The sequence below is a fragment of the Schistocerca piceifrons genome, chromosome 1 (genome assembly GCF_021461385.2).
Source record: "Schistocerca piceifrons isolate TAMUIC-IGC-003096 chromosome 1, iqSchPice1.1, whole genome shotgun sequence".
NCBI classification, from domain to species: domain Eukaryota; kingdom Metazoa; phylum Arthropoda; class Insecta; order Orthoptera; family Acrididae; genus Schistocerca; species Schistocerca piceifrons.
In genome coordinates, this window is record NC_060138.1 from 306,654,186 (window position 1) to 306,681,033 (window position 26,848).

A 26,848-nucleotide genomic window follows, 5' to 3' on the forward strand; every position below is an offset into this window, starting at 1 on the left:
CTGCCGTTTGTAATCTACCTCTCCCCTCTTTGTTGTGGCTACTGTCCACTATGGTAAAGTCTTTTCAGAAGGAGAGGAGTAAGATTTGCAATAAACTTTTTACTTATCTTTTCTCGCACAGCTGGCTCCTGTTCTTCATGTCTAGGGGTCTTATTCGTGTAGCTGAAATTCTCACATTTTAAGTTCTCGTGGTTCAATTGTTCTAATTAAATTTGAAGAATGTCGTTCCAGAATTTTTGTTTTTTACGATGATTTATTGCGTCACGTTTACTATATCACACTGCCTTTTGAATTTTCACATTAGCATAGCCGAAATTACATTGTTCGTCGAAAATACAAAAATACGTCCGATCACATGAGAGACATGCTTACTACTACCTCACTCTGCGGTAATAACAATATTCCAAAAGTGATCGGAGGCTTTCTCGGCGTATGTGTTCTTTCCAGGGCTCTCGGGTGTCCAGCCGGATGCTATCTTTGAAGTTCCACGATATTTCGGTGAATAACCTTGCCGCCATCATCAAATGGTTCAGAACCACGTCGTCCAGAGACCTTGAAACAAAAAACAATATTCCAAAAGGCGTACCATTTTTCTTGACAAATGAATTTCTATTAGTTCGATTATTATTTCATAAATTAATCTAGAATTAAACATAATAAACTGTACCATATTGTGTAAGTAATAACACTAATTTTAAGTGTGTCAAATATTTCGTAATTGCAAATGTTTCTAAAAATTAAAAAACAATTTTAACTGTACATTCAGAACCAGAACTTATCCATTGTAACAAGAAAATAAAGTAATTCTTTTCCATAAATTTTAGCTTAAAATTATAACGTAATGTGTATAAAATTATATGAATTTTTTCAGAAAAACAGTTGAGGTAATATTGACCTGTTCAAAACTCGAAAAATACTACCGGTATTGACCACTGAAGTAATTTTACAGGAGGCTGTCCCTTTACACGCTGCTGTTGCTCCTGCTGCTGCTGCTGCTATGTCGAGGGATGTGTGGCGTCTACGGCCCTTATCTGGACAGTCAAGAATCAGCTGCTGTCACTGAAGGTACGGCAGAGTGCATCTCGTTCCAGTGTGAGGGGGCGAAGGTGTCCTCAGTTTCAACCTCGCCATCGTAGACCCTTGGAGGTTGTGGACTGCGGGGCAACCAAATTGTTCGTACGGTCAGGCGTGTTCAGACGTTCCGATAACGGTGGTGGTGGTGCTGGCAGCATTTCCGGTAGGGCACTAATTGGCACAGACCAGCCATATTGTCCGCAGCTCGTGGTCGTGCAGTAGCGTTCTCGCTTCCCGCGCCCGGATTCCCGGGTTCGATTTCCGGCGGGGTCAGGGATTTTCGCTGCCTCGTGATGCCTGGGTGTTGTGTGTTGCCCTGTTGTCCTTAGGTTAGTTAGGTTTAAGAAGTTCTAAGTTCTAGGGGACTGATGGCCATAGATGTTAAGTCCCATAGTGCTCAGAGCCATTTGAACCATTTTTTGAACCAGACATAATGCTGCCGCCTTTCGACGTCGATAGTCTAACCTTGGACCATTAAGCAAAACTTTCAGGGGCTTATAGAGAAGACACCTTTTTTCAATATCACTCGGAAGTGTCTAGAACAGGGATCAGTGGCTGAGGTACGGCTGTGGCCTCGTCGAATCGCAAAAGCTTCCTGTAAGTTGGTCAGTGCCCCACACCTGGCCACTGACTTGTGGAGAGTGGGCGTGGAGGGTGTTAATGCTACTGAGGTTGCTTAAGCAGGCAGTTCTTTAACTGTTCTGATCTATAACTGCGTTCAGTGTCTTCGCATGGGAATGCTACAGACGATTTTGTAGGAGAAAAGCAACACAGCTAACATGTCTGATCTTCGCGGTAAAAAAGAAAGCTTCCGACTTAGGCATCATAGCTGTGGCTTTCGGGGATGGGAAGAGTGCCATGATGAAAAGCTTATTTTCGGAATTCTTGCCCTGCCATTAAAACATATAAGAAGCAGAACATGTATATGGAGCAGGAGTGCGACACAGTATGTTACGCAGGAACCTGTCTCCACTACAATTTCTAGAGAGCAGGGACTACCGGCACACCGATGGTAGGGGAAGGTTTTTGCTGAAGTGCAGCTGCTAACGCAGATCCAGTGTCGACTGAAATTGTTATATGGCACCGAAACCTGTTAGATATCCTAATGCGTCAATGGAAAACCGATTTATGCAACAACAAAAAAACAAAAAAAAGTTCCAATTTTGATCATCAGGCGCAAATCTGGAGCCGTGGATACAAGAAATACGTATAGAATTGTATCACATGTAATGCATTAGGAGCGGGACGCGGGCAGTGAAGGTCAAATATACGAGAAAGGCATAATGTCGATTTTATTATTAACCATCGCTTATACAGTTTGGTCAATATTAGCACCGGAGACGCCGCCGAGATGTACAGCTCCTGATTTGAATCTGGTGGCCATAATTGGAACTAATTTTTCCAGCGTAAATTGGTTCTGCATTAACGTATTAGAATATCTACTAAGATAATTACAGCCCACTCTGGACCTCCGTGAGTGGCCGTACTTTAGTTGTAATCACCCACTACTTGAATTTGCTTGATAAAATGTATGGAGCAGAGACATTGCGATACAGTTTAAATTTAAATATTACGTCTAGAATACTAGGCGTTCTTAACACTTGCGGAGACCTCCTGGTTGCCATGTGCCTTGAATTTTCTATGTTCAATTTTAAATTATTGTAGCTTGATTTTCTCGTTCATGGTAATGTTACCTTTTATCGCACCATCCCAACATTTTGATTATGTGCATAATTCAATGTCTTTTTCATTTTCAAATCCCGTTTACTGCTACTTTCATTATGTCAACTAAGAAAAAAAGTGGAGGCAAGGCGTCCCGTTTTCAGTAAAGAATAGAGAGTAAAGTATTTTTCTGTCGAAAAAAAAAAGGACCAGTAAATTACTTGCCCAACACTCAGCAACAGTGTTGCCGTTTTGAAAGAGTACAACTTCAGCGTCATTAGGAAACAAAAGCTATCAACTTATTCAGAGTTTTCTGGAAACCTGCGCACTGGAAATACAAGTCCATGAAATGTAATTATGAAACCCAAAGAAATTTCGCAGCTGAAAGTTCACTGGAAATTAACCTCTCATTCGTTCAAGTTACAAAACAGTGCACGAAATGGTAGAAAGAGGAAAACAGTTTAGCGATGGCAACTTCATCAAAGAGTGTATGATGGAAGCGGCAACGACTTGTGTACTTAGAAAGCCGATTTCTTGGAAGTAACAGTCTTTTGGCGAATTCAGTTGCACGGAGAACAGAAGAAATTGGAGAGAATGCACCGCTACACGCACGCGAGAAGGCTAGCAGCTTCTGGTGGTACTTTCTGGCGCTGGGTGAGTGTGCTGAGCGCTCGAGTACGTCACAACTTCTGGTGTTCATTCGTGACGTCAATTTAGACTTTCAAATAACGAAAAAGTTAGTATCCGTTTACAACCTGCATGGAACAAAAACTGAACAAGACATTTTCTCTGAAGTACAAACCTTAAAGCGAATCAGCTTTGAAGTGTTACAGTTGAGGGAGGAAAGAAACATGAGTGGAGTGAGGAAGGGTCTGAGCGGCAGATCAGAGCTTGAAAGATTTGCATATTCCAGGTGCTCTGTTGATACACTCCATAATACATTAGCAAATATTGTGTGAAAAGACTTAAATGTTTTCTGTGCCCCGAAACCGGCCATTTCCGCTGTGACTTCTTTCGGGGACATGTATTTAGTCACCATCACTTCCATAATTTTATTGGAGAAACTGCTTATGAAATCTGTGGCCTTCTCTCTATTACAAGCACTGATGTGGATCAGCTGCGGTAATGTCCTGTTTCGTTTCTACAAGCTCCGAAAGGAAACGAATGTTTTTCTCACTGAAAAGAATGGAACTGATCCGCAGCTGTTAGATTTTAGACGGCTGTGAAAATTGTCATTTTTGGTCGACATCAAATTCCACATAATGAAGTGAACTTGGAACTTCAGTGATGGCATAAACATGTCTGTGATCTCTATAGAATCATCAAAGAATTTCGTAGGAATCTGTCATTATTTGAAGTGCAGCTGGGAGGAGATAACTTCTCTCATTTTCACTGTGTCAAAGAGTTTTATCATGTCGAATTGAACGCTGCTTACTTGATGCTGAGTTTCTGTAACTGAAGAAATTTGTAGCTGGTGTGACATCAGTGCTGGTAACAACTTTTGTCTGCGAGCAAACATTTTCAAAAATGCAGAATGTGTAGTCAGCACATCGAACGGGACTTTGTGATGAATATTTGTAAGCAAGTCTCTTAAATGGATGCAGAAATACCAAACCAAACATTAACGATATATTGAAAGGCCAACGTTGGTTTCACAAAACTCACTACCGTTTTCTGTTGCTTAGTTTATGAGATTAGGATACGTACGCAATAGTTCTGATGTTACTTTCTTTTTGCTAAGTCGCCTTCTTGATACCTTTTTAGTGAATAAAATATGTTGGTCGTCCTAGTCTTTTATGCACTAGATTCCACACAACCATATTAACATGGAATGCGGAATTTAGTCTTACCTATTTTTCTCATATGTTTCGTCCTGGCTAGCAAGTGTTGTACAGAAATGCGATGCGACCTCCACTTGTCATTTCCTCAGTTATTCGGCCCTCTTTAAAAAAAAGACTGATGACCGCTGGGAGAGGGCATCATGGTGGAACATTTGTCAGTTCCTGACGCTAAACTATTTCGGTTAGTACAGGCATTGCCATAATAGGACGGCGAGTAACATCTACAATCTTTCATGTTGAGTTTTGAACTTTTTCCATGTGGTTCATCATCAGTGGTGGATCATAGATGGGGAGAGGTGTTCATCAGAGTTTTGTTAGTATACTATTATTGAATAATCCATCGAACTGTTTCACTGATGGTATTTAATTCACTTGATCAGTTTGTAAGCTTAGACATTTAGGTTACTTTGCAGAAGGATGAATTTAGGTTTCATATTGGGTACACGCAAGAGCTGGCATAAGAGCTGGCATATTTTCTACTTATAGTAGCACTACTGATTTCAATGTCATTACGGTATATGTACTTCAACATTTAGTTTGAGGTGGACTGCCACAAGCGTGGTTTAAGATGAAGTTATATAATTTCGAAACTGATCTTGTGACCTAATACCATCAATAAACCAGCTGAAAGGCTAGTATAATTGCAGCATTTTTAAAAATTTTTCTTAACTGTTGCGAAACGGTGCTTGAAATTTTTTCGCGCTGTTAATACAAAAACGATTGATATTGTCGCTATTGGCCAACGAATTTGGCACCTCCACGCATGCGCACTTCGTGCCTAAAACTTGGCATAAATAGGGGACTCTGGTCCTGCCTTAGCAGTGTGTTCGTCGCACTTGAAGATGTCGGCCAGTTGCGCTGATGAAATATTGTGGAGTTTTCACTAGACATCCGATGTCTCGCTCGAGAACCATATATACAACATGTCCGTCGGGAAAGCCTCAAGCACCACAATACAAAAACGAGTTTATGTGGGTGAATTTTCGAACTCAATTGTGGTGTAAAACACATCCCGATAGAAATAACAGGCCACTGAACAGAAAGTCACCATTAGACTACAGTGCTCCATTCACCGAGCATACTTATTTCTGGCTGAACTGTAAGCCCACATAATGCAACTATTCGTGCAGCTACGTCGTACTGACTAGCTTCGATTGTAAATGTTTAATTTCAGTTACCGTTTCATGACTAAATTTTCTAAAGGGAAGAATATAAGAGGTGTGGAATTCAGTTACGCGCATGCTTTACTTAATAGTAAGAGATTTTAAAGGCCTCCAATTCATCATTGCGGTAGATACCCTCATCCCAAATTAGCAATAAATATTTCAGATGGATGTTGTATGTAGAGGTGACTGCCATCCTTTATGATACGTGAGCTGAATGTTATAGACTTTGAAGACAGCATTCATTCAGCAACATTTCCAGCCTGATAAGCGTAAATACTTTAATACATCCGGTAGTCTGGTGAAGAGCTGCGTCTGAGCTCACCTTGAGAGGTAAGAACAACAACCAGCATTAACGTCCTAGCAACAAATAAAAATGAGAACCCATCAGAACTCGTGAGATAAAGTAATAATTTGATTTTCCCTTTAGTATATAATTTATCATTGTAGATCGTACTTTATGAATAAAAGAAACCCGTTTGAAACTGACCCTGTTATGTAGAATATGTCATACTGAATATGGGTAGAAGCACTCACTTCCACTGAGATGTCTGTGTAGCATAATAAACTTCATTCTGTTTTTCAGATAATAATGTGTAAGGCTGTAGCAGAGGAATGAGACTACTGGCAAGCGAGTTCCCATCTCCCCCTCCTCGCTGCCCCTCCTCCCCACCCCCCAAATCACTACACCAGGGGCGCGCAACAAGCCCGCTCACGTCCCACTTGCTTCTCATAATGATGCGATTACATTATTTTTACCTCGCTTGGCCTATTGTGGGGCCGATTGGGACAGCACCAGCGTAAACCTGGTTTCCAGTCTGGTGGACTCCCTCCGTAGCCAGCGATTGACCGCCTTCTCTTCCTACAGTTTTCTCTGCCGCCCGCAGCGCTGCTGATGTTTGCGTCTCTAATGTTTCTTTGCTTATTTTTTTTCCTTAACTTAAGCTAAAGCACCAGTAAACAAATCCATAAAATATTCCAGATGACTTCGGAAGACTACATATAATAAATAAGACGAAACTTTGCAGAATTAACGCCATTGTCAAAAAGCCAGAAATATTCAGTATGCACATCTGCAGATCTGTTATTGAACTCTCAGTATTTGCGATCACAGTTTGCAGAGTTTCATGATTAATCCACTATACAGGGTATCCCAGGAGAATGGGTCAATATTCAAGGGTATGACAGGAAACCTCACTTGAAACAAGAGACTTCATATGCACGTGTGCCATATTCTAATAGTTTTTGGAACTGAATGCATTTGATGTACATTCTTTTTTTGTGGAACTGATGGCCTTACATACAACTGATTTGAATTATTCATAACAAATAGAATGCAAAATATTTGCTGACTGATTCAAGAAACGTTGGAGAGATCCCACAGGGCTTAGTTTTGTGTCCACTTCTGTTCCTATGACCGAAAGGCATCCTGAGCAAACAGTTTAAAAGCTACTAGGTAAATGGAATAAAACGTGAAAGAGGTTTGGTGAATAAGACGCATAGTGCGCGCCGTTACCTCCAAAATAAATGTACATTAAATATGGTCTACCTCGGGAACCATTCGGAATAGGGCATATGTCCATATTAAGTTTTCTGCTTCAGTAGTGAATATAGTGGGCAGGGGCACTAGAAATGTAGTGTGTGGACAATAACTTGGAAATGTGGGTCTCACTGGGAGCGTGCAAGAGATAAGTCCCTGCATTCGCAGTATCTTCTGTGTCCTCGAAGGCTCAGTCCGACAGAGCGTCTGCCAAGTAAGCAGGATATCCCGGGTTCGAGTCCCGGTCGCGACACGCATTTTCAGCTGTCCCCGTTGATATTTATCGACTTCTGTAAGCAGATAATGGTTCGACTTTCGTTGTAATTTCATTTTTCTGTGCTGTTGTAAAACGTGCAGTTCTATGTGCCGCTGTGAGCAAGGGCCCTTTGCGAAGAATCCGATTTTAAATGTCCATTGCATTCAACTCCTTTCGCAGTGTTCTCTCGGAATCGGGTGAAGAGTACTTGTGTTCACTGACATCAGTAATTCCTGTAGGGTGTGAAACCCGCTTTCATTGAGAATGCGTGAGACTCTGTTATCTCTCAAGTAAGATTTTTTACGACCACTGTTACTACGACGTGTGTCATGGTTGTTGGTGGTAGGTGTAACGCCCAAGAACAGAAAACCTCAATTAACAAACTTTGTGAAAACTTAAAGTAGGGAAGTGAGTCATCTTGACAGTGACAACAACTATTGGTGATAAAAAAATTAATTACACTGATAATGTTTTGATTAACAACTATAACACTCAAATACTGAGAGTAACATACAAAAGAGGAGATAAAACGAAAGGGTTGTCATGCATTATCTTTTAAACATCTATAGAATAAATTTAAATTCATATGAACGAAGGTTAAATCCAAGAAGGTAATTCAGTCAACGATAACATTTAACATGGAAGAGAGTTGTAGCCGCATCGAAAAGGAAATTCAATGCGCGTACAATGCAACTCGGATATGGAAATGTTTAGTTAGTTGCTCTTGAGTCGCTCTAGAGTACTGTTGCGATAGTCTTCTGGAAGCAAACGTTAGTAGATTGTTTCAGTTGTGAAAGTTCGATAGTTCCGGAGAGAGAGACTAAAGCCATACTCAGTCATTCGACTGAATAAAGTAAACTTTACCGTTATCAACGCGACGGTGGTGTTAATTTAGTGATACTTATTTACTAGACTTAACCTTCGGACTGAAGAACATTTGCGAACTTGATAGTAATGGATCAGTGACACGAAAACTATTCGTAGTCTTGAGTAGGGCACAAATAATACAAAGTCATGAAGAAAAACCAATACGCCGTTCAATCAAAAGTTATTGTCAACGTCACGATTACTGGACTGATGAGAAGTTAATCTTGAATGACATATTGGTGTGTGTGTGCGTGATAGGGACAAACAATTAATTACAAAAAGATTAATAAACTAATAGTCAAGAGATAAATCAGATGTGTTGTCCACATGATTCAAGGAATAATATTACGTATGTTCATACTAGTGATTGAGTATTTTTAAACATTTTAAGTGACTGTGTGAAGAGACAAGAATAACAAACAGACAGTGAAGGGTGAATAATATAAAGTTCAGCATTACGGCGTGTTACAAGGACGTTACCTCAACATAAGTGATCTCTGGAGTTACGTTGGACCGTTGTTAATAATTTGACGAAGCAACGGCATAGCAACGGCATAGCAACAGAATTACGAACAGGAACGATTAATGCTCGCTAAGGATGATGTGAAAAACGACCGAAGTGATAGGATTAAGAACCAAGATTTCACTACTCAACAAAACTAACCGGGCATAAGATAAAAGGTAAACAACTGATCAGTTAATATAAACTGACAACACTGTTACGGACGAACAACAGAATATTTCTTAACTACGCGAGGAGCTGTGTTTTACGAGAGTTGCAGGTGCTGTTCCACGTCATACTGACGGGGACGAACGTCATTACGAGTCGCGTCTCCTGCCGACGAGTCCAGAAGGAGGGAAGGGACGTCACATAGACCATTCCTTGTAGACACCTTGGACAGACCGCTCTGATGCACCGTACCAACAAATTGGGTAACTTTATCCATGGCATGACCATTGGTAGCTCAAACGCAATTGCTCCTTTCTGCAACTCTTATAAACACCTGGCATACACACACGATTTATCGCCACTGCCTGTCTCAGTGGCAGTCTGGCACCAGTTCTACAGTATCTTGAGCCATACAAAGCGACCAGACTGATCTTTTAAGGTGGCGACTAATATTTGGTCCAGTGAATTCATTACCTGCTTACCATAGTAGTACTTAACTTGGTCCCGCTCCCAGAAAGTCATTTCTTGTGAGTATGTATTGATCCACAGTACTTTTCCATGTGCCTCGAGTACCCTTGCTATCTCCAGGTACTCTCGAGCGACAAAGTGTGCTTATCGGTATGGCCCTAATACATCCCAGTGGCAATTTTTAGATAAATTTACAGACTTCAAATAACATGTAAATACAGAGAAGAGACAATGTTTGTCTACAAAATTTGATAACTACGTTACGTAAAATGACGAGAAATGTTATACATATTCCTTATTCTCAGTCGCCAAATTTTAATTGCATGGCATGTATGAACCTCTATGGATCATCTTCACGTCTAAGTAGTTTCGTCCACACTCGTCTTGTATGTGTCAGAACCTGATATCAGAGTACATTGATATGAGATTCTGATGCAGACGAGTGTCTGACGAACAACTTATATCTGAAGATGATACAAGGGGTTTGATACATGTCATGAATTTAAAAACGTGCAGCTTAGACTGTACAATAAATGAGAATTGGTTTAACCATCATTAGAGGTGCAGATTATCTCGGGAGAAATGTGTCGGATACAACAATCAGAAATGTCAGACACAACGCCTTCAGATATAATACACATCGCCATAGTCGGGTTAATTACCGTCTGATGATATTTCTCTTGCCACTAAAACAAATGATGTTGTGAAATGTAAATTTTTGTTACGGGAAAGGTGTGGGATAGATTTTGAAAAACGAGAACTAAAGAAATTAAAGAAATGGAATCGAAAATACACGAGAGTGAGAAAATAAACAAAGCGAGAAGAAACTCTGGGCGCTGTCTATTATACGTCCTTCATATACAGTACCGGCATGTCCACAAATATAAATGATACCTAAGAATAAATTAATTACAAATATGTGCGTGTCGGAAGGTGTACTGAAACTTTCGTGATACGGAATTTGTGTCTGTGTTGTGACAGTACACTTTTCTAGCGGAAGTCGAGTTACCAGGTTCGAGTCCCATTCAAATATGCAGATTTAATTTGTTAATAAATGACAGATATTAGCCTAGAAGTGACAAGCCTTCTAAATATATGAAGATGGTATCTGTACTTTCTGACATATCGAAAAACAGATACCATCGGTGACCGTGCAGCTCCCTAGAATGAAATGATAAGTAAATCAAGACCCTAAGCTACCGACAGGCGTTGTTATTCATCAACGGGGAGAGTTGAAAACATGACATTCGTTGAAATCCGTTATTGATCTCTCCACTTAGATTATTATTACAGAGACCAGCCAGCTCTCTGACCAAACACGCTGAGCTACCGCGCTGGCGTCCATGTGAGCCACCGAGGCACAGAATAGTGCGACTGCAGGGATTTATGCCTTGCACGCTCCCCGTGACACCCACATTCTGAACTTAATGTCCACACACTACATTCGTAGTGGCCCTACACATCGCGTGTTCGAGTCCCGGTCGGAGCAAAAACTTTTCAACTGTCCCCGTTGATGTATATCAACGCCTGTCGGTAGCTTAGAGTCTTGATTTAATTAGCATTTCAGCCTTCTAAATAAGTCGTTTCTTTTCAGAAATGTTGGAAATGACTCTGTGAGAGAAGACTCGCAATGTACTTGTGGAGAGAAATGTGCAAAATTACATAAAATAATGTGAGGAATACACTACCTCATCAAAAATATTAGGACAGGTATGCAAGGGCAATAACAAGGGTTATCTCCGGCCTTTGTTTCAGTTGTGCGACTGGATTCGTGTCAGAAAGGTAACAGTTCGTAGTATTAGACGGAAAGTCATCGAGTAAAACAGATGTAATATCCGGCGTTCCCCAAGGAAGTGTTACCGACCCTCTATTTGTCCTAATCTATATTAACGACATAGGAGACAATCTGAGTAGCCGTCTTAGATTGTTTGCAGATGATGCTGTAACTTGCCGTCTTGTAAAGTCATCATATGATCAAAATGACTTGCAAAATGATTTAGATAAGACATCTGTATGGTGCGAAAAGTGGCAATTGACCCTGAATAAAGAAAAGTGCGAAGTTATTCACATGAGTACTAAAATAAATCAGCTAAATTTCGATTACGCTATAAGACACACAAATCTGAGGGCTGTAAATTCAACTAAATACTTAGAGATTACAATTATAAATGACCTAAATTGGAACGATCACATAGATAATATTGTGGGTAGAGCAAACCAAAGACTGCGATTCATTGGCAAAACACTTAGAAGGTGCAACAGGTCTACTAAAGAGACTGCTTACACCACGCTTGTCCGCCCTATTCTGGAGTTTTGCTGTGCGGTGTGGGATCCGCATCAGGTGGGACTGACGGATGAATCGAAAAAGTACAAAGAAGGGCAGCTCGTTTTATATTATCGCGAAATAGGGGAGATAGTGTCACAGACATGATACGTGAATTGGAGTGGCAATCATTTAAACAAAGGCGTTTTTCGTTGCGACGGGATCTTCTCATGAAATTTCAATCACCAGTTTTCTCTGCCGATTTCGAAAAGATTCTGTTGGCACCCACCTAAATAGGGAGAAATAATCATCACGATAAAATAAGAGAAATCAGATCTCTCACGGAAAAATTTAAGTGCTCGTTTTTCCCGCGTGCCGTTCGAGAGTGGAACGGTAGAGAGACAGCATGAAGGTGGTTCATTGAACCCTCTGCCATGCACTTTATTGTGAATAGCAGAGTACGCACGTAGATGTAGATGTAGATGACTGCTTGAATTCTGTTGCGGACTTTCTCATTGACGTTTCCGAATGTCTGTGAAGGAATGGCAGTCCATTCTTCTGCCAGAGCCGAAACCAGAGGAGGTGGTGACGTTGGAAGCAAGGGTCTGGAGGGAAGTAAAGATCTCACTCATCTAAATGGTGCTTCATTGAGTGAAGGGTGGGACTCGGCGTGGACTACTCCTTTTCAAGAATGTTGTTGTCCTCTAAGCAATGCCTTACAGATGCTGCTTTACGACGGTGTGCACTGACATGCTGATGCAATCGTTGCCTTCGAACTGTTCCTCTACTGTATGCAGTACACAATGCAGTAAAATATCTTCATACCCTTCCTCTTTTTTTGAGTGTAACAACCACCATGAGAAATACTTCATACTGTAACACCACCTCCTCCGTACTTCACTGTTGGCTCTGCCCTTGCCGGGAGAATAACGTTCTCCAAGAATTCGCCAAACACAAATTTTACCATCGGATTGCCACATGCTTCAGCGTGATTTATTACACTCTCGTTTTCAGTCATCCACTGCCCAGTGGCATCACTCTTTACACCACATAAAGCGTCGCTTAGCACTGACCACAGAAATGTTTTCTTTATGAATAGCTGCCCAACCATTGTACCTCATTTCTAAGTCATTGTCCAAGATGGTCTGTTGGTAGCACTATGCAACTAACGAGTGATTCCGACTACTGATTTCATGCGATTTTTAAAAGTACTTTCTGCTCTGAAACGCTTGACGATCTCTGGAATTGAGTAGCGAAGTTTGTCCGGTCTTGGTTTATCTGCGGTTGTTCGTTCGAGTTTCTACTTCACAGTTACATCACCGAAAGTCTACATGGGCAGCTATACAAACGCTCATAAATATGTCACTCACATGACGTCTAATGGCTAGTCCACGTCCGAAGTCACGGAGCTTACCATTCCGTTCTACTGTCACAGTTTCTCATTTTACTAGCCATCTCTTTATAGTTTAGTTTAGTTTTAGTGTTAGTTATGTCATGTTCCGTAGATAAATTTCCCGATTCGTTTTTTCGATATGCCGCGCGAGATTAGCCAAGTGGTCTGAGGCGCTGCAGTCACGGACTGTGCGGCTGGTCCCGGCGGAGGTTCGAGTCCTCCCTCGGGCATGGGTGTGTGTGTTTTCCCTTAGGATAATTTAGGTTAAGTAGTGTGTAAGGGACTGATGACCTTAGCAGTTAAGTCCCATAACATTTCACACGCTTTTTTTATCGATATGATGTAGAACAAGTCAGATTACAAGATATATATATATATATATATATATATATATATATATATATATATATATATATATACACGTGAATAGTGCTAATATTAATATTACTGAAATTTTTAGTTCTACACATGAAACTCTATGTAGAGGTACAATTTTTTTCTAACATTTCTGAAACAGAAAGTCGCCCATGCAATAGAAGAAGTTCTCCAAAAGAAATGATTTTAAGCTAGATATAAAACTTGATCTGCTACCTGCCAGACACTTTGCGCTGTTGGGCAAATGATCAAAGATTTTTGTTGCTGAATAATTTACTCCTTTTTGAGCAGCTGACAGCTTCAATAAGGGGTAGGAAAGGTCATTTTTTCTCTAGTGTTGTACGTGTGAACATCACTGTTCTTCGCGAGTTGAGATGCATTATTTGTAACGAATTTCATTAGAGAATATATGTATTCTGATGGTGCAGTTAAAATACCTAACTCCTTGAAAATGTGCCTACATGACGTCCTTGGATGGACACCACTGCTCTCTTTTGTGCAATCAGTACTTTATGTCTAAGGGGCGAATTACCCCAGAAAACTATTCCACAAGACATTATTGAGGGGAATTTGCAAAGTAAATTAGGAGGCTGATCTGCTTATTACCAAGACTAGCGATTATACGAAGAGTGAAAGAAGCTGAACTTAGTTGTTTGAGAAGCTCAATAATATGCTTCTTCCAGTTCAAGTTGTCATCAGTGTGAATACCCAAAAATTTGGAGAAATCTACCCTGTTAACTGAGCCCTGTTCATATGCTTCATCAATTGTCGGTATGACTCTATTCGGTGTGCATAACTGGATTTAGTGAGTTTTTTCAAAATTATGGGAGAGTCCATTTTCTGAGAACTACTTGATAATAATTCTTTGAAAGACATCCTTAACAATATCTTCAGCTGCTATTTCTGGAATGGGATTTATTATAACACCTGTGTCATCTGCAAAAAGTACTATTCCGCTTGCTGAACGTAAAGTGAGAGGTCATTCACATGAATAAGGAACAGCAGAGGACCTAAAACTGAATACAGGCGGGACTGCATCTAGTGATAACTTGTGGTCAGTTCCGGGCTATGTAGGGGTGTTTAGATACGTCTGAGCAGGTTCTACATGTAGGTGCTTGAACTAAAGTGAGAGAAAACTGATCAATGGACAACGCTCATTCCAATAACAACGGTGATAATGCAGTAAGTACTAACGTAAGCTGCTTCAAGTAAAGTATTTGTTTCCTTGCAACTTGCAAGTTTAGTAACTCCGAGGTGTGCGTACTGTAAGACCATCGGTACACACACCATCAGATTATTTGACTTGTCGCTCTAACGAAGTAGGCGAGTGTCAGCAATATGTCTCGTGGTCTTATCGTGGCGTGTTTGTCTTCTGCCGTTAGGTCAGACGATAGAAATGCCGCTTGCACGCTTAGAGTAGCAAACTGACGGTGACCAACTTTAAACAGAACTTGATTAATTTTCACACACATTTATTAAAATAATAAAAAGCATAGACATTACGTTACTTGATTCTGGATGCTGTTTACAATTGACAATCTTAAGTTCCTTTGGTCTTGGTACGTTAATCTTATTCTCACATATCTCTGATATTTGACAAAGTGTCTATTCGTTTATCTTCATGGCTATGTACAGGAATATCGTAATCTTATTGGGCGCAGACTGAAACTTGATTATAGACTGGTACAGACTAATGTAGACTGGTACAGAGCGGTGCAGACAAATGCAGACTAGCTAATCGGAGGTCTGTACACTTGTTATAATACCTCGCGTGTTCAGGTATCACTGCGTGAGTGTGATCCGCGAGGAGAAAAGGTTCTACGTTAGCAGCAATCTCATTGGCTGCGTTACATATTAATACGCGGATCGGCGGAAGCAGAATTTGGTCCGTCTCTAAGACAGCGCCATCTCGTAGTGCGGAGACGGACGATCGCTGCGCCTGCTGTGTTGTGCTTAGCGGGGCGCACTCTAGTGGGAAAGTTGTGTACGCGCTGACTACGCGGAACTATGCACACAACAAACACTTTCCTGGACGTGTATAAATCTCTTTCCTGATGAAGATCGTGTGAAACAATGGCCGAAACATTGGTTCAAATACTCACAGGAAGTAGTCAACGTATCCAGAGAACTAGCAGCAGAGTTGAAAATACGACATGTGAACACAAAAGTTAAGAAAACTGCGTCATGAAATTAGCTTTTGCGTATACGTGGAGTTGGAAATAGATGCACTCAAGCAAAGTGACTGCAGCCAGTATCTATTAGTGCGCCACCGGTAACTGAGTGGTCAGCGCGACAGAATGTCAATCCTAAGAGCCCGGGTTCGATTACTGGCTGGGTCGCAGATTTTCTCCGCTCAGGTACTGGGTGTTGTGTTGTCCTAATCATCATCATTTCATCCCCATCGACGCGCAACTCGCCGAAATGTCGTCAAATCGAAAGACTTGCACCAAGCGAACTGTCTACCCGACGGGAGGCCCTAGTCACACGACATTTACATTTCACCCATTAGGTGGGCTGCTGATTACAAAAACCAGTGCCACTAAGAGGTTGGGGTTAAACTCTAGATCATGTTTAGTTACGATGCAAACGATCCTTAAAATGATGCCATAGACACCTTGTGGCAGCCACGTGGAAGGAGGCAGGATTCCCTGCTGGCGACGGCCTCAGCTGCAGGGCGCGGGCCGCCGCTAACAAACGATGACAAAGCGGGCGGCCAAACCGGCGCTACGTGAGCGCCGTACGCAAAGGCCCGCAGCGCCGCCGCGGTCGATGGACGCCAGACCCCGCCGACCACGGCTCTTCTGCGGGACCTCCGCAGGCTATACAGCTCCGCTTTTTTAACGTCGTACCCACTGCAATATAAATCGCAAAATGTGCAATCCACATACATCGAAGTGACTAAAGTTGTGGGATATTTCCTAATATAGGAGGATCCCCTTTTACCCGGCGTAATACAGTCGTTGGAAGTTACCTGCAGAAATATTGAACCACTCTGCCTCTATAGATGCCATAAGTGCGAAAGTGTTGCCGATGCAGGATTTTGTGCACGAACAGACCTCTCACTTTGTCCCATAAATATTAGATGGGATTCATTTCCTATTATCTGGGCGGCCAAATGATTCGCTCGAATTGTTTAGAATGTTCGTCAAACCAGTTCAGGACAACTATTGTCCGGTAACATAGTGCATTGTCACCCACAAAAGTCCCATCGTTGTTTGGGCACATGAAGACCATGAATAGCTGCACATGACCTCAAAGTACCAGAAGGTAATCATTTCCAATGATCGGTTCAGCTGTACTAGAGGACCTCGTCCATCCTACGTAAATTCAGTCCCCATCATTATGGAGCCACATCCATCGTACACAGTGCCGTGGCTTCGCGAGGTCTGCGGCACTCTCGAACATCGCCATCAGCGCCTATGAACTGAAGTCGAGATTCATCCGAACAGACAACGATTTTACAGTTGCCTAGGGTCCAACCGATATGGTCACGAGTCCAGGAGAGGCGCTGCAGGCTATTTGGTGCTGTTAGCAAAACTACTCGCGTCGCTCGCCTGCTGTCATAGCCCATTAACGCCAAATTGTGCTTCGCTGTCCAAATGGATATATTTGTCGTACGCTCACATTGATTTCTGCGGTTATTTCACGCAGTGCCGTTTGTTTGTTAGCCAAGAGAACTCTGTCGTTAAGTGAAGGCCTTCGGTCACTGCTTGGTCCGTGGTGAAAGGTAATGCCTGAAATACGGTATTCTCGGCGCACACTTCACGCTGTGGAGCTCGGAGTATTAAATTCCCTAACAATTTTCGAAACGGAAAACTCATTGCTTGTACCTCCAGCTACCATTCGATGTTCAAAGTCTGTTGATTCCCACCATGTGGCCATAATCACATCAGAAACCTCTCCACATAAACCACCTAGGTACAGATAACAGTTCCGTCAATTCACGCCGTTTTATATCTTGCGTACTCCGTACTATCACCATCTGGATAAGTGCATTTCGCTATCCCAGCACTTTTCTCACCTCAGCATATGCTTCACAAGAAGTAATGTGTGCTATTACATGAGTGTGCTGCAGGACTCAACTGAAGAAAGCACAATCGTTTGCTCTATGGGCAGCCTGCAAGCCACTCCTACTTTTTATTCTATCTGACGGTCGTCCACACTTTAGGCAGCACCGTTCCAAAATCACTGGAATCACAAGGAACTCGTTAAACTTCGGTTACACGATAAATCAGTCTAATCTAAAAGCCGTAAATTCAACCAAATACCTAGGTATTACAATTACTAGCAACTTAAATTGGAAAGAACACAGAGAAAAGGTTGTTGGGAAGGCTATCCAAAGGCTGCGTTTTATTGGCAGGACATTTAGAAAATGTAACAGACCTACTAAGGAGACTGGCTACACTACGCCTGTCCGTCCTCTTTTAGAATGCTGCTGCGCGGTGTGGGATCCTTACCAGGTAGGACTGACGGAGTACATCGAAAAAGTTCAAAGAAAGGCAGCACATTTTGTATTATCGCGAAATATAGGAGAGAGTGTCACAGAAATGATACAGGATTTGGGCTGGAAGTCATTAAAAGAAAGGCGTTTTTTGTTGCAACGGAATCTTCTCACGAAATTCCAATCACCAACTTTCTCCCCCGAATGTGAAAATATTTTGTTGACACCGACCTACATAGGGCGGAACGATCACCACGATAAAATAAGGGCAATCAGAGCTCGTACGGAAAGATATAGGTATTCATTCTTTCCGCGCGCTATACGAGATTGGAATAATAGAGAATTGTGAAGGTGGTTCGATCAACCCTCTGCCAGGCACTTAAATGTGATTTGCAGAGTATCCATGTAGATGTAGATGTAGATAGAAGATTATCGACCGTCGTATTTCCGACGCACCATAAACCACGAAACGGGGAACTGATGGTCGTATCGCCCCTACGTATGTTAAGGTGACATGTGGAGTATATATGGAGATGGAGATGTAGAGTAATAAATTACAAAGACAGTTCATTAACTTGTCAGTGGAGGAGCAAGGAGTTTCACTGCAAATGTTCACCTATATTCATTCGTTGTATGCCCATAGTTCGACTGCGTTTGCTGCCCGGTGTATTTCGTGCAAATCAATGAAGGAACTGTTAGCTAAACTGCTCATCGTCGCCGGCCGGTGTGGCCGTGCGGTTCTAGGCGCTTCAGTATGTAACCGAGTGACCGCTACGGTCGCAGGTTCGAATCCTGCCTCGGGCACGGATGTGTGTGATGTCCTTAGGTCAGTTAGGTTTAAGTAGTTCTAAGTTCTAGGGGACTGATGACCACATATGTTTAGTCCCATAGTGCTCAGAGCCATTTGAACCATTTTTTTGCTCATCGTCACAGACGCTGGTATATCCATTGCAACAATCTGTCTTTGTCGATAAGTCTTGCTTCAATTTAAACAGCACTGATCGCTGAGTCGTTACCAAACAGTGGCGAAGCAATATCATTTTTGTAAGGTAAATATCATATGCCGGGGAATATTATCGAGTGAGATATAAAATCAAATTCGGTCACTATGATCTGGAGTACCACAGAATACCAGGACTGCTGTAAATAGTAGGTGCTCTTGTAAGCGTTCCGTCATATCGCTGCCTATCCCGCGGGAGTATCGATAATCGCCTCCAGAGCGCGTGCAGAGCGTAAATGTCGAGGGTCGCGATTTAGCTTAAATAGAGAGAGATAGAGATAGAGTTAACGTGCACTGCTGTCGCCGCTGATGTAAAACGCACGTTTCGGAGTTTCTTGAAGTAATTAAAATCTTTACCATGGAAGTCGTGTATTTTACATCAATGTCGACTGCTCTGTATCAGTGAACTGAGATGTGGGAAGTTCGAACTCGTGTGTCTTGTCAAGAGTCAACAACTAATCGCGTCGTGACGGTTATCGAACCTGCAGTGTGGACTTGATAAAACCTGAGTGGGTACTATAAGTGAAAATGAAAGATATGATCAGTTGCCTTAGCGGAGAGTTACGCATAATGTGCCGGCTCCTAAATTGTAGCACTATATTAAATTGTTACTTCTTGTTTTATCTGACATTTAGTGACATGCTTCTTAGAACCATATTGTTAGCTGTCAGTCTGCGTGTGTTTAGGATCAGGTCATCTGAAGATCGTGTTCATTTTGTTCTTGTTTTCGTGTAACTTTTTGTGTACCTAGCGAAAAAAATTACTGTTATAATATATATAACAACACAATGTCTTATTCATGGGTGAAAGTAGATGAACTAACTTTAGTTTTCTGACAGTCATAAATTGTATTCGTTGTTATCCATTTGTAGGACAATGACAAAGGAAAATTAGCGACGTTGCCAATAACGTACCGCAAAAAGCTTCCTATATTGTACCGGTACATTTTAAGAAACTAATGCGTATACCGAGCTTTAGAAAAGGAATTTAGCATTATTAGTGCAACATAAATTTTGGGAATAGCCTGATGAATTTTCTGATGCGTTCCCAAACCTACGTTTTTAACTAAACAGAAAGCCGTTATGGAAAGTGGAGCACAGATGAACTACACTTTGATGTGAAAGTTTGTCTCAGTGGGGATGATGAACGAATTGATTGTAATGATCCAAAACTTTTGAGGCGTACTATAAACAAAAACAAAACTGCAGACCGGGGTTTAGAAATGTTTGGTCATAGCAAAATGTTTTCCAACGAGATTGAAAACGAGCTGGAAAACCACATTCTCACATTTGAAGAAGTAATGTTCGGTTTAAACTGGTCGGACTAAAAATCCTTGCGTTCGGTACTGCACAACGAAACGTATTGCCCCATACGTTCAACATAGAAGAAGCCGTGGCAGCCAAACCTGAGCTGAATGTATCCACCCAAGAAACATCGTAGAATCTGAGAGAATGATGAAAGCTCTAAGCAAATCTTCAAGGTCTAGCCAAGGAACCTGTGAATTTAAGAACAGTCCATGCAAAATCACCTAACCGAAGCAAAGAAGAAAAAATTTAGAACTACAGCGACAACTGTGCAAAGGAAATGTTTTGGGACTCTGTTGGAAATTCACAGCAGAAACTCCTCCGCATGAGAGAGGGTGGTATAGCGGATTGTAAGATGAAGATTTAAAGAAGGTTGATCAGATGCATGAATGTAAAGTATACATTTATGCAAAGTGTGCAGAGGTAGGTAAAGGAGTGAAAATTTACACTGCCACGACTGCAAATAGTGATGTGAGAACATGTCCTTAAACTTAGGTTTGTACGTATGTCTGAGCCCAGAGTCATAGTTCATAAGGGTGATATTTTTATGCACCTACTGGCAAAAATTAGGAAGCCGGATTACAAATTGTTCGATTTGCAGACGTTTAGAAAATGAAGTGTAAGTGTGTTTATTTTTCTATGAACATCCATTCTTTACCCAAGATACTAAGAACAACATCCACATGTTGAAGATGGCATTGCTTAAATAATTTTGTAAGTTTCTCTTTAGACTATAATAAATGAAAGCTCAAAAGTGGAACAATTTAGGCAACTTTTCTCTAATTTCTCGAGCAGGGATCCTTTTCGTTCGAATCTCGAGCCACGAAATCGTCAATCAGCGGCGGCAACACCGCTAGATCGAATTTATGTTAAATGCAACAACTGTGCCACCTGTCAGAACTTATAACAACCTACTTCAACAGTGAAACTTTAAGTGATTATGCTCCAAGTACTTAATTTGTGTTGTTATCACTTTGACAATAGACTTTAGTATACTCCCTCCCAGGAACCTTGGACCTCGCCGTTGGTGGAGAGGCTTGCATGCCTCAGCGACGCAGATAGTCGTACCGTAGGTGCAACCATAACGGAGGTGTAAGTGTTGAGAGGCCAGACAAACGTGTGGCTCCTGAAGAGAGGGGCAGCCTTTTCAGTAGTTTCAGGAGCAACAGTCTGGATGAGTGACTGAACCGGCCCTGTAACATAAATCTACCGTCTGGTGAGCAAGATGTATGAGACAGGCGAAATACCCTCAGGCTTCAAGAAGAATATAATAATATAATTCCGATCCCAAAAAAAACAAGTGTTGATAGATGTGAAAGTTCCCGAACTATCAGTTTATGAAGTCACAGCTGTAAAACACTAACACGACTTTTTTACAGAAGAATGGAAAAACTGGTAGAAGCCGTCCTCAGAGAAGCTCAGTTTTGATTCTGTAGAAACGTTGGAAGACGCGAGGCCATACTGACCCTACGACTTATCTTAGAAGATAGATTAAGAAAAGGCACACCTACGTTTCTAGCATTTGTAGACTTAGAGAAAGCTTTTGAAAATGTTGAGTGGAATACACTCTTCCAAATGCTGAAAGTGACAGGGTAAAATATAAGGAGCGAAAGGCTTTTTACAGTTTGCACAGAAACAAGATGGCAGTTGTAAGAGTCGAGAGGCACGAAAGGGAAGCAGTGGATGAGAAGGGAGTGCGACAGTGTTGTAGCCTATCCCCGATGCTATTCAATGTGTATGTAGAGTAAGCAGTAGAGGAAACAAAAGAAAAATTAGGAGTAGGAAATGAAATCCATGGAGAAGAAATAAAAACATTGAGGTTTGCCGATGACAAAGGACCTGGAAGAGCCGTTGATCGGATTGGACAGTTTAATTTTATCCATATTTTACAGCTTCAAAGATGACTGTACCCAATACACTCGAGGTATGAATTAAAAAAACGCCTTCAGTCACTACTTTTCGTTTTATTCAGTACACGGTGCGTTTCGGATCCTGTGGGTCCATCTTCAGGTGTAATTCGTCTTAATACATGCTCTATTTGTTCTCTTGAACGAGATGAAATGCATATTCCTGTCACGAGAAGGTTTGATGTTAGGTTACGAATTTCGTAAGTCAAACGCGGAGCAACTCGTATACTCCTAGCTCACTCATTTGTTACATAGTTTATTTCTTAATTTCTTTGCGTGTTTTTGGTACTTGCATTGTTTAATTCATAAATTTCTGGCGTATTATAGTATTTGAGAGTTGTAGCATCGCGTTTTAGTACCTGAATAGTGTAAATTCGCGTAGTAGTTTGTCTTCTGTTTTTGTTTTGAACGGCCAGTGTCGGTTGGTCACGGTCAGTGTGCTCCGTGCCGCCGTTGGATAAGCAGCTGCAGCAGCAAGTCGTATACTCCTAGCTCACTCATTTGTTACATAGTTTAATTCTTAATTTCTTGGCGTGTTTTTGATAGTTGCATTGTTTAATTCATAAATTTCATGCGTATTACAGTATTTGAGAGTTGTAGCATCGCGTTTTAGTACCTGAATAGTGTAAATTCGCGTAGTAGTTTGTCTTCTGTTTTTGTTTTGAACGGCCAGTGTCGGTTGGTCACAGTCAGTGTGCTCCGTGCCGCCGTTGGATAAGCAGCTGCAGCAGCAAGTCGTATACTCCTAGCTCACTCATTTGTTACATAGTTTAAATCTTAATTTCTTTGCGTGTTTGTGGTGCTTGCATTGTCTAATTCATAAATTTCCGGCGTATTATAGTATTTGAGAGTTGTAGCATCGCGTTTTAGTACCTGAATAGTGTAAAATCGCGTAGTCTCCTTCCGCAGCCGAGCAGTGTGTCAGCAGTGCGCAAGTAGCAGTATTACTGCATTTACTAGGCAATCTTGTATTTTAATAACCGTTTAAATTTTGTGTCGATTTGTTTGCGCTCTCTGTAGATTAGTTCAGACGTTCTTTGCACAACAGTTTTTAGCATGGATAGGAACTGCAACTGCTGTGTTCGGATGCAGGCTGAGTTGGCATCCCTTCGCTCCCAGCTTCAGGCAGTGTTGGCTTCGGTCACACAGCTTGAGGCTGTTGCCAATGGGCATCACTGTGGGGTTCCGGATGGGGGTTTGTCGGGGACGGCCAGCTCGTCCCACGCATCCCCCGATCGGACTACGACTGTGGTTGCACGGGATACTGCCCGCATTGAGGCTGATCCCTCACCTGTGGTAGAGTGGGAGGTCGTCTCAAGGTATGGCAGGGGGCGAAAGACATTCCGGAAGGCTGAACAGAAGGCCTCTCCAGTTTGTCTGACGAACCGGTTTCAGGCTCTGTCACAGGCTGATACTGATCTTCGGCCTGACATGGCTGCTTGTCCTGTTCCAGAGGTTGCCCCTCGGTCTGCAAGATCCGGGCGGTCGCAGAGGGTGGGCTTACTGGTAGTTGGGAGCTCCAACGTCAGGCACGTAATGGGGCCCCTTAGGGATACGGCAGCAAGAGAGGGGAAGAAAACCAATGTGCACTCCGTGTGCATACCGGGGGGAGTCATTCCAGATGTGGAAAGGGTCCTTCCGGATGCCATGAAGGGTACAGGGTGCACCCATCTGCAGGTGGTCGCTCATGTCGGCACCAATAATGTGTGTCGCTATGGATCCGAGAAAATCCTCTCTGGCTTCCGGCGGCTATCTGATTTGGTGAAGACTGCCAGTCTCGCTAGCGGGATGAAAGCAGAGCTCACCATCTGCAGCATCGTCGACAGGACTGACTCCAGACCTTTGGTACAGAGCCGAGTGGACGGTCTGAACCAGAGGCTGAGACGGTTCTGCGACCGTGTGGGCTGCAGATTCCTCGACTTACGCCATAGGGTGGTGGGGTTTCGGGTTCCGCTGGATAGGTCAGGAGTCCACTACACGCAACAAGCGGCTACACGGGTAGCAGGGGTTGTGTGGCGTGGGCTGGGCGGTTTTTTTGGGTTAGATGGCCTTGGGCAAGTACAGAAAGGGCAACAGCCTCAACGGGTGCAGGGCAAAGTCAGGACATGCTGGGACCAAGCAGCAATCGGTATTGTAATTGTAAACTGTCGAAGCTGCGTTGGTAAAGTACCGGAACTTCAAGCGCTGATAGAAAGCACCGAAGCCGAAATCGTTATAGGTACAGAAAGGTAGTTGAAGCCATACAAAGGATAGATTGCATGCAACCGGTGGTGGAGTGTTCGTCGCTGTTAGTAGTAGTTTATCCTGTAGTGAAATAGAAGTGGATAGTTCCTGTGAATTATTATGGGTGGAGGTTACACTCAACAACCGAGCTAGGTTATTAATTGGCTCCTTTTACCGACCTCCCGACTCAGCAGCATTAGTGGCAGAACAACTGAGAGAAAATTTGGAATACATTTCACATACATTTTCTCAGCATGTTATAGTCCTGGGTGGAGATTTCAATTTACCAGATATAGACTGGGACACTCAGATGTCTAGGACGGGTGGTAGGGACAGAGCATCGAGTGACATTATACTTAGTGCCCTATCCGAAAATTACCTCGAGCAATTAAACAGAGAACCGACTCGTGGAGATAACATCTTGGACCTACTGATAGCAAACAGACCCGAACTTTTCGACTCTGTATGTACAGAACAGGGAATCAGTGATCATAAGGCCGTTGCAGCATCCCTGAATATGGAAGTTAGTAGGAATATAAAAAAAGGGAGGAAGGTTTATCTGTTTAGCAAGAGTAATAGAAGGCAGATTTCAGACTACCTAACAGATCAAAATGAAAATTTCTGTTCCGACACTGACAATGTTGAATGTTTATGGAAAAAGTTCAAGGCAATCGTAAAATGCGTTTTAGACAGGTAAGTGCCGAGTAAAACTGTGAGGGACGGGAAAAACCCATCGTGGTACAACAACAAAGTTAGGAAACTACTGCGAAAGCAAAGAGAGCTTCACTCTAAATTTAAACGCAGCCAAAACCTCTCAGACAAACAGAAGCTAAACGATGTCAAAGTTAGCGTAAGGAGGGCTATGCGTGAAGCGTTCAGTGAATTCGAAAGTAAAATTCTATGTATCGACTTGACAGAAAATCCTAGGAAGTTCTGGTCTTACGTTAAATCAGTAAGTGACTCGAAACAGCATATCCAGACACTCCGGGATGATGATGGCATAGAAACAGAGGATGACACGCGTAAAGCTGAAATACTAAACACCTTTTTCCAAAGCTGTTTCACAGAGGAAGACCGCACTGCAGTTCCTTCTCTAAATCCTCGCACAAACGAAAAAGTGGCTGACATCGAAATAAGTGTCCAAGGAATAGAAAAGCAACTGGAATCACTCAACAGAGGAAAGTCCACTAGACCTGACGGTATACCAATTCGATTCTACACAGAGTACGCGAAAGAACTTGCCCCCCTTCTAACAGCCGTGTACCGCAAGTCTCTAGAGGAACGGAAGGTTCCAAATGATTGGAAAAGAGCACAGGTAGTCCCAGTCTTCAAGACGGGTCGTCGAGCAGATGCGCAAAACTATAGACCTATATCTCTGACGTCGATCTGTTGTAGAATTTTAGAACATCTTTTTTGCTCGAGTATCATGTCGTTTTTGGAAACCCAAAATCTACTATGTAGGAATCAACATAGATTCCGGAAACAGCGGTCGTGTGAGACCCAACTCGCTTTATTTGTTGATGAGACCCAGAAAATATTAGATACAGGCTCCCAGGTAGGTGCTATTTTTCTTGACTTCCGGAAGGCGTTCGATACAGTTCCGCACTGTCGCCTGATAAAGTAAGAGCCTACGGAATATCAGACCAGCTGTGTGGCTGGATTGAAGAGTTTTTAGCAAACAGAACACAGCATGTTGCTATCAATGGAGAGACGTCTACAGACGTTAAAGTAACCTCTGGCGTGCCACAGGGGAGTGTTATGGGACCATTGCTTTTCACAATATATATAAATGACCTAGTAGATAGTGTCGGAAGTCCCATGCGGCTTTTCGCGGATGATGCTGTAGTATACAGAGAAGTTGCAGCATTAGAAAATTGTAGCGAAATGCAGGAAGATCTGCAGCGGGTAGGCACTTGGTGCAGGGAGTGGCAACTGACCCTTAACATAGACAAATGTAATGTATTGCGAATACATAGAAAGAAGGATCCTTTATTGTATGATTATATGATAGCGGGACAAACACTGGTAGCAGTTACTTCTGTAAAATATCTGCGAGTATGCGTGCGGAACGATTTGAAGTGGAACGATCATGTAAAATTAATTGTTGGTAAGGCGGGTACCAGGTTGAGATTCATTGGGAGAGTCCTTAGAAAATGTAGTCCATCAACAAAGGAGGTGGTTTACAAAACACTCGTTCGAACTATACTTGAGTATTGCTCATCAGTATGGGATCCGTACCAGATCGGGTTGACGGAGGAGATAGAGAAGATCCAAAGAAGAGCGGCGCGTTTCGTCACAGGGTTTTTTGGTAAGTGTGATAGCGTTACGGAGACGTTTAACAAACTCGGGTGGCGGACTCTGCAGGAGATGCGCCAGGTTTCGAGGGGTGCGTTTCTGGATG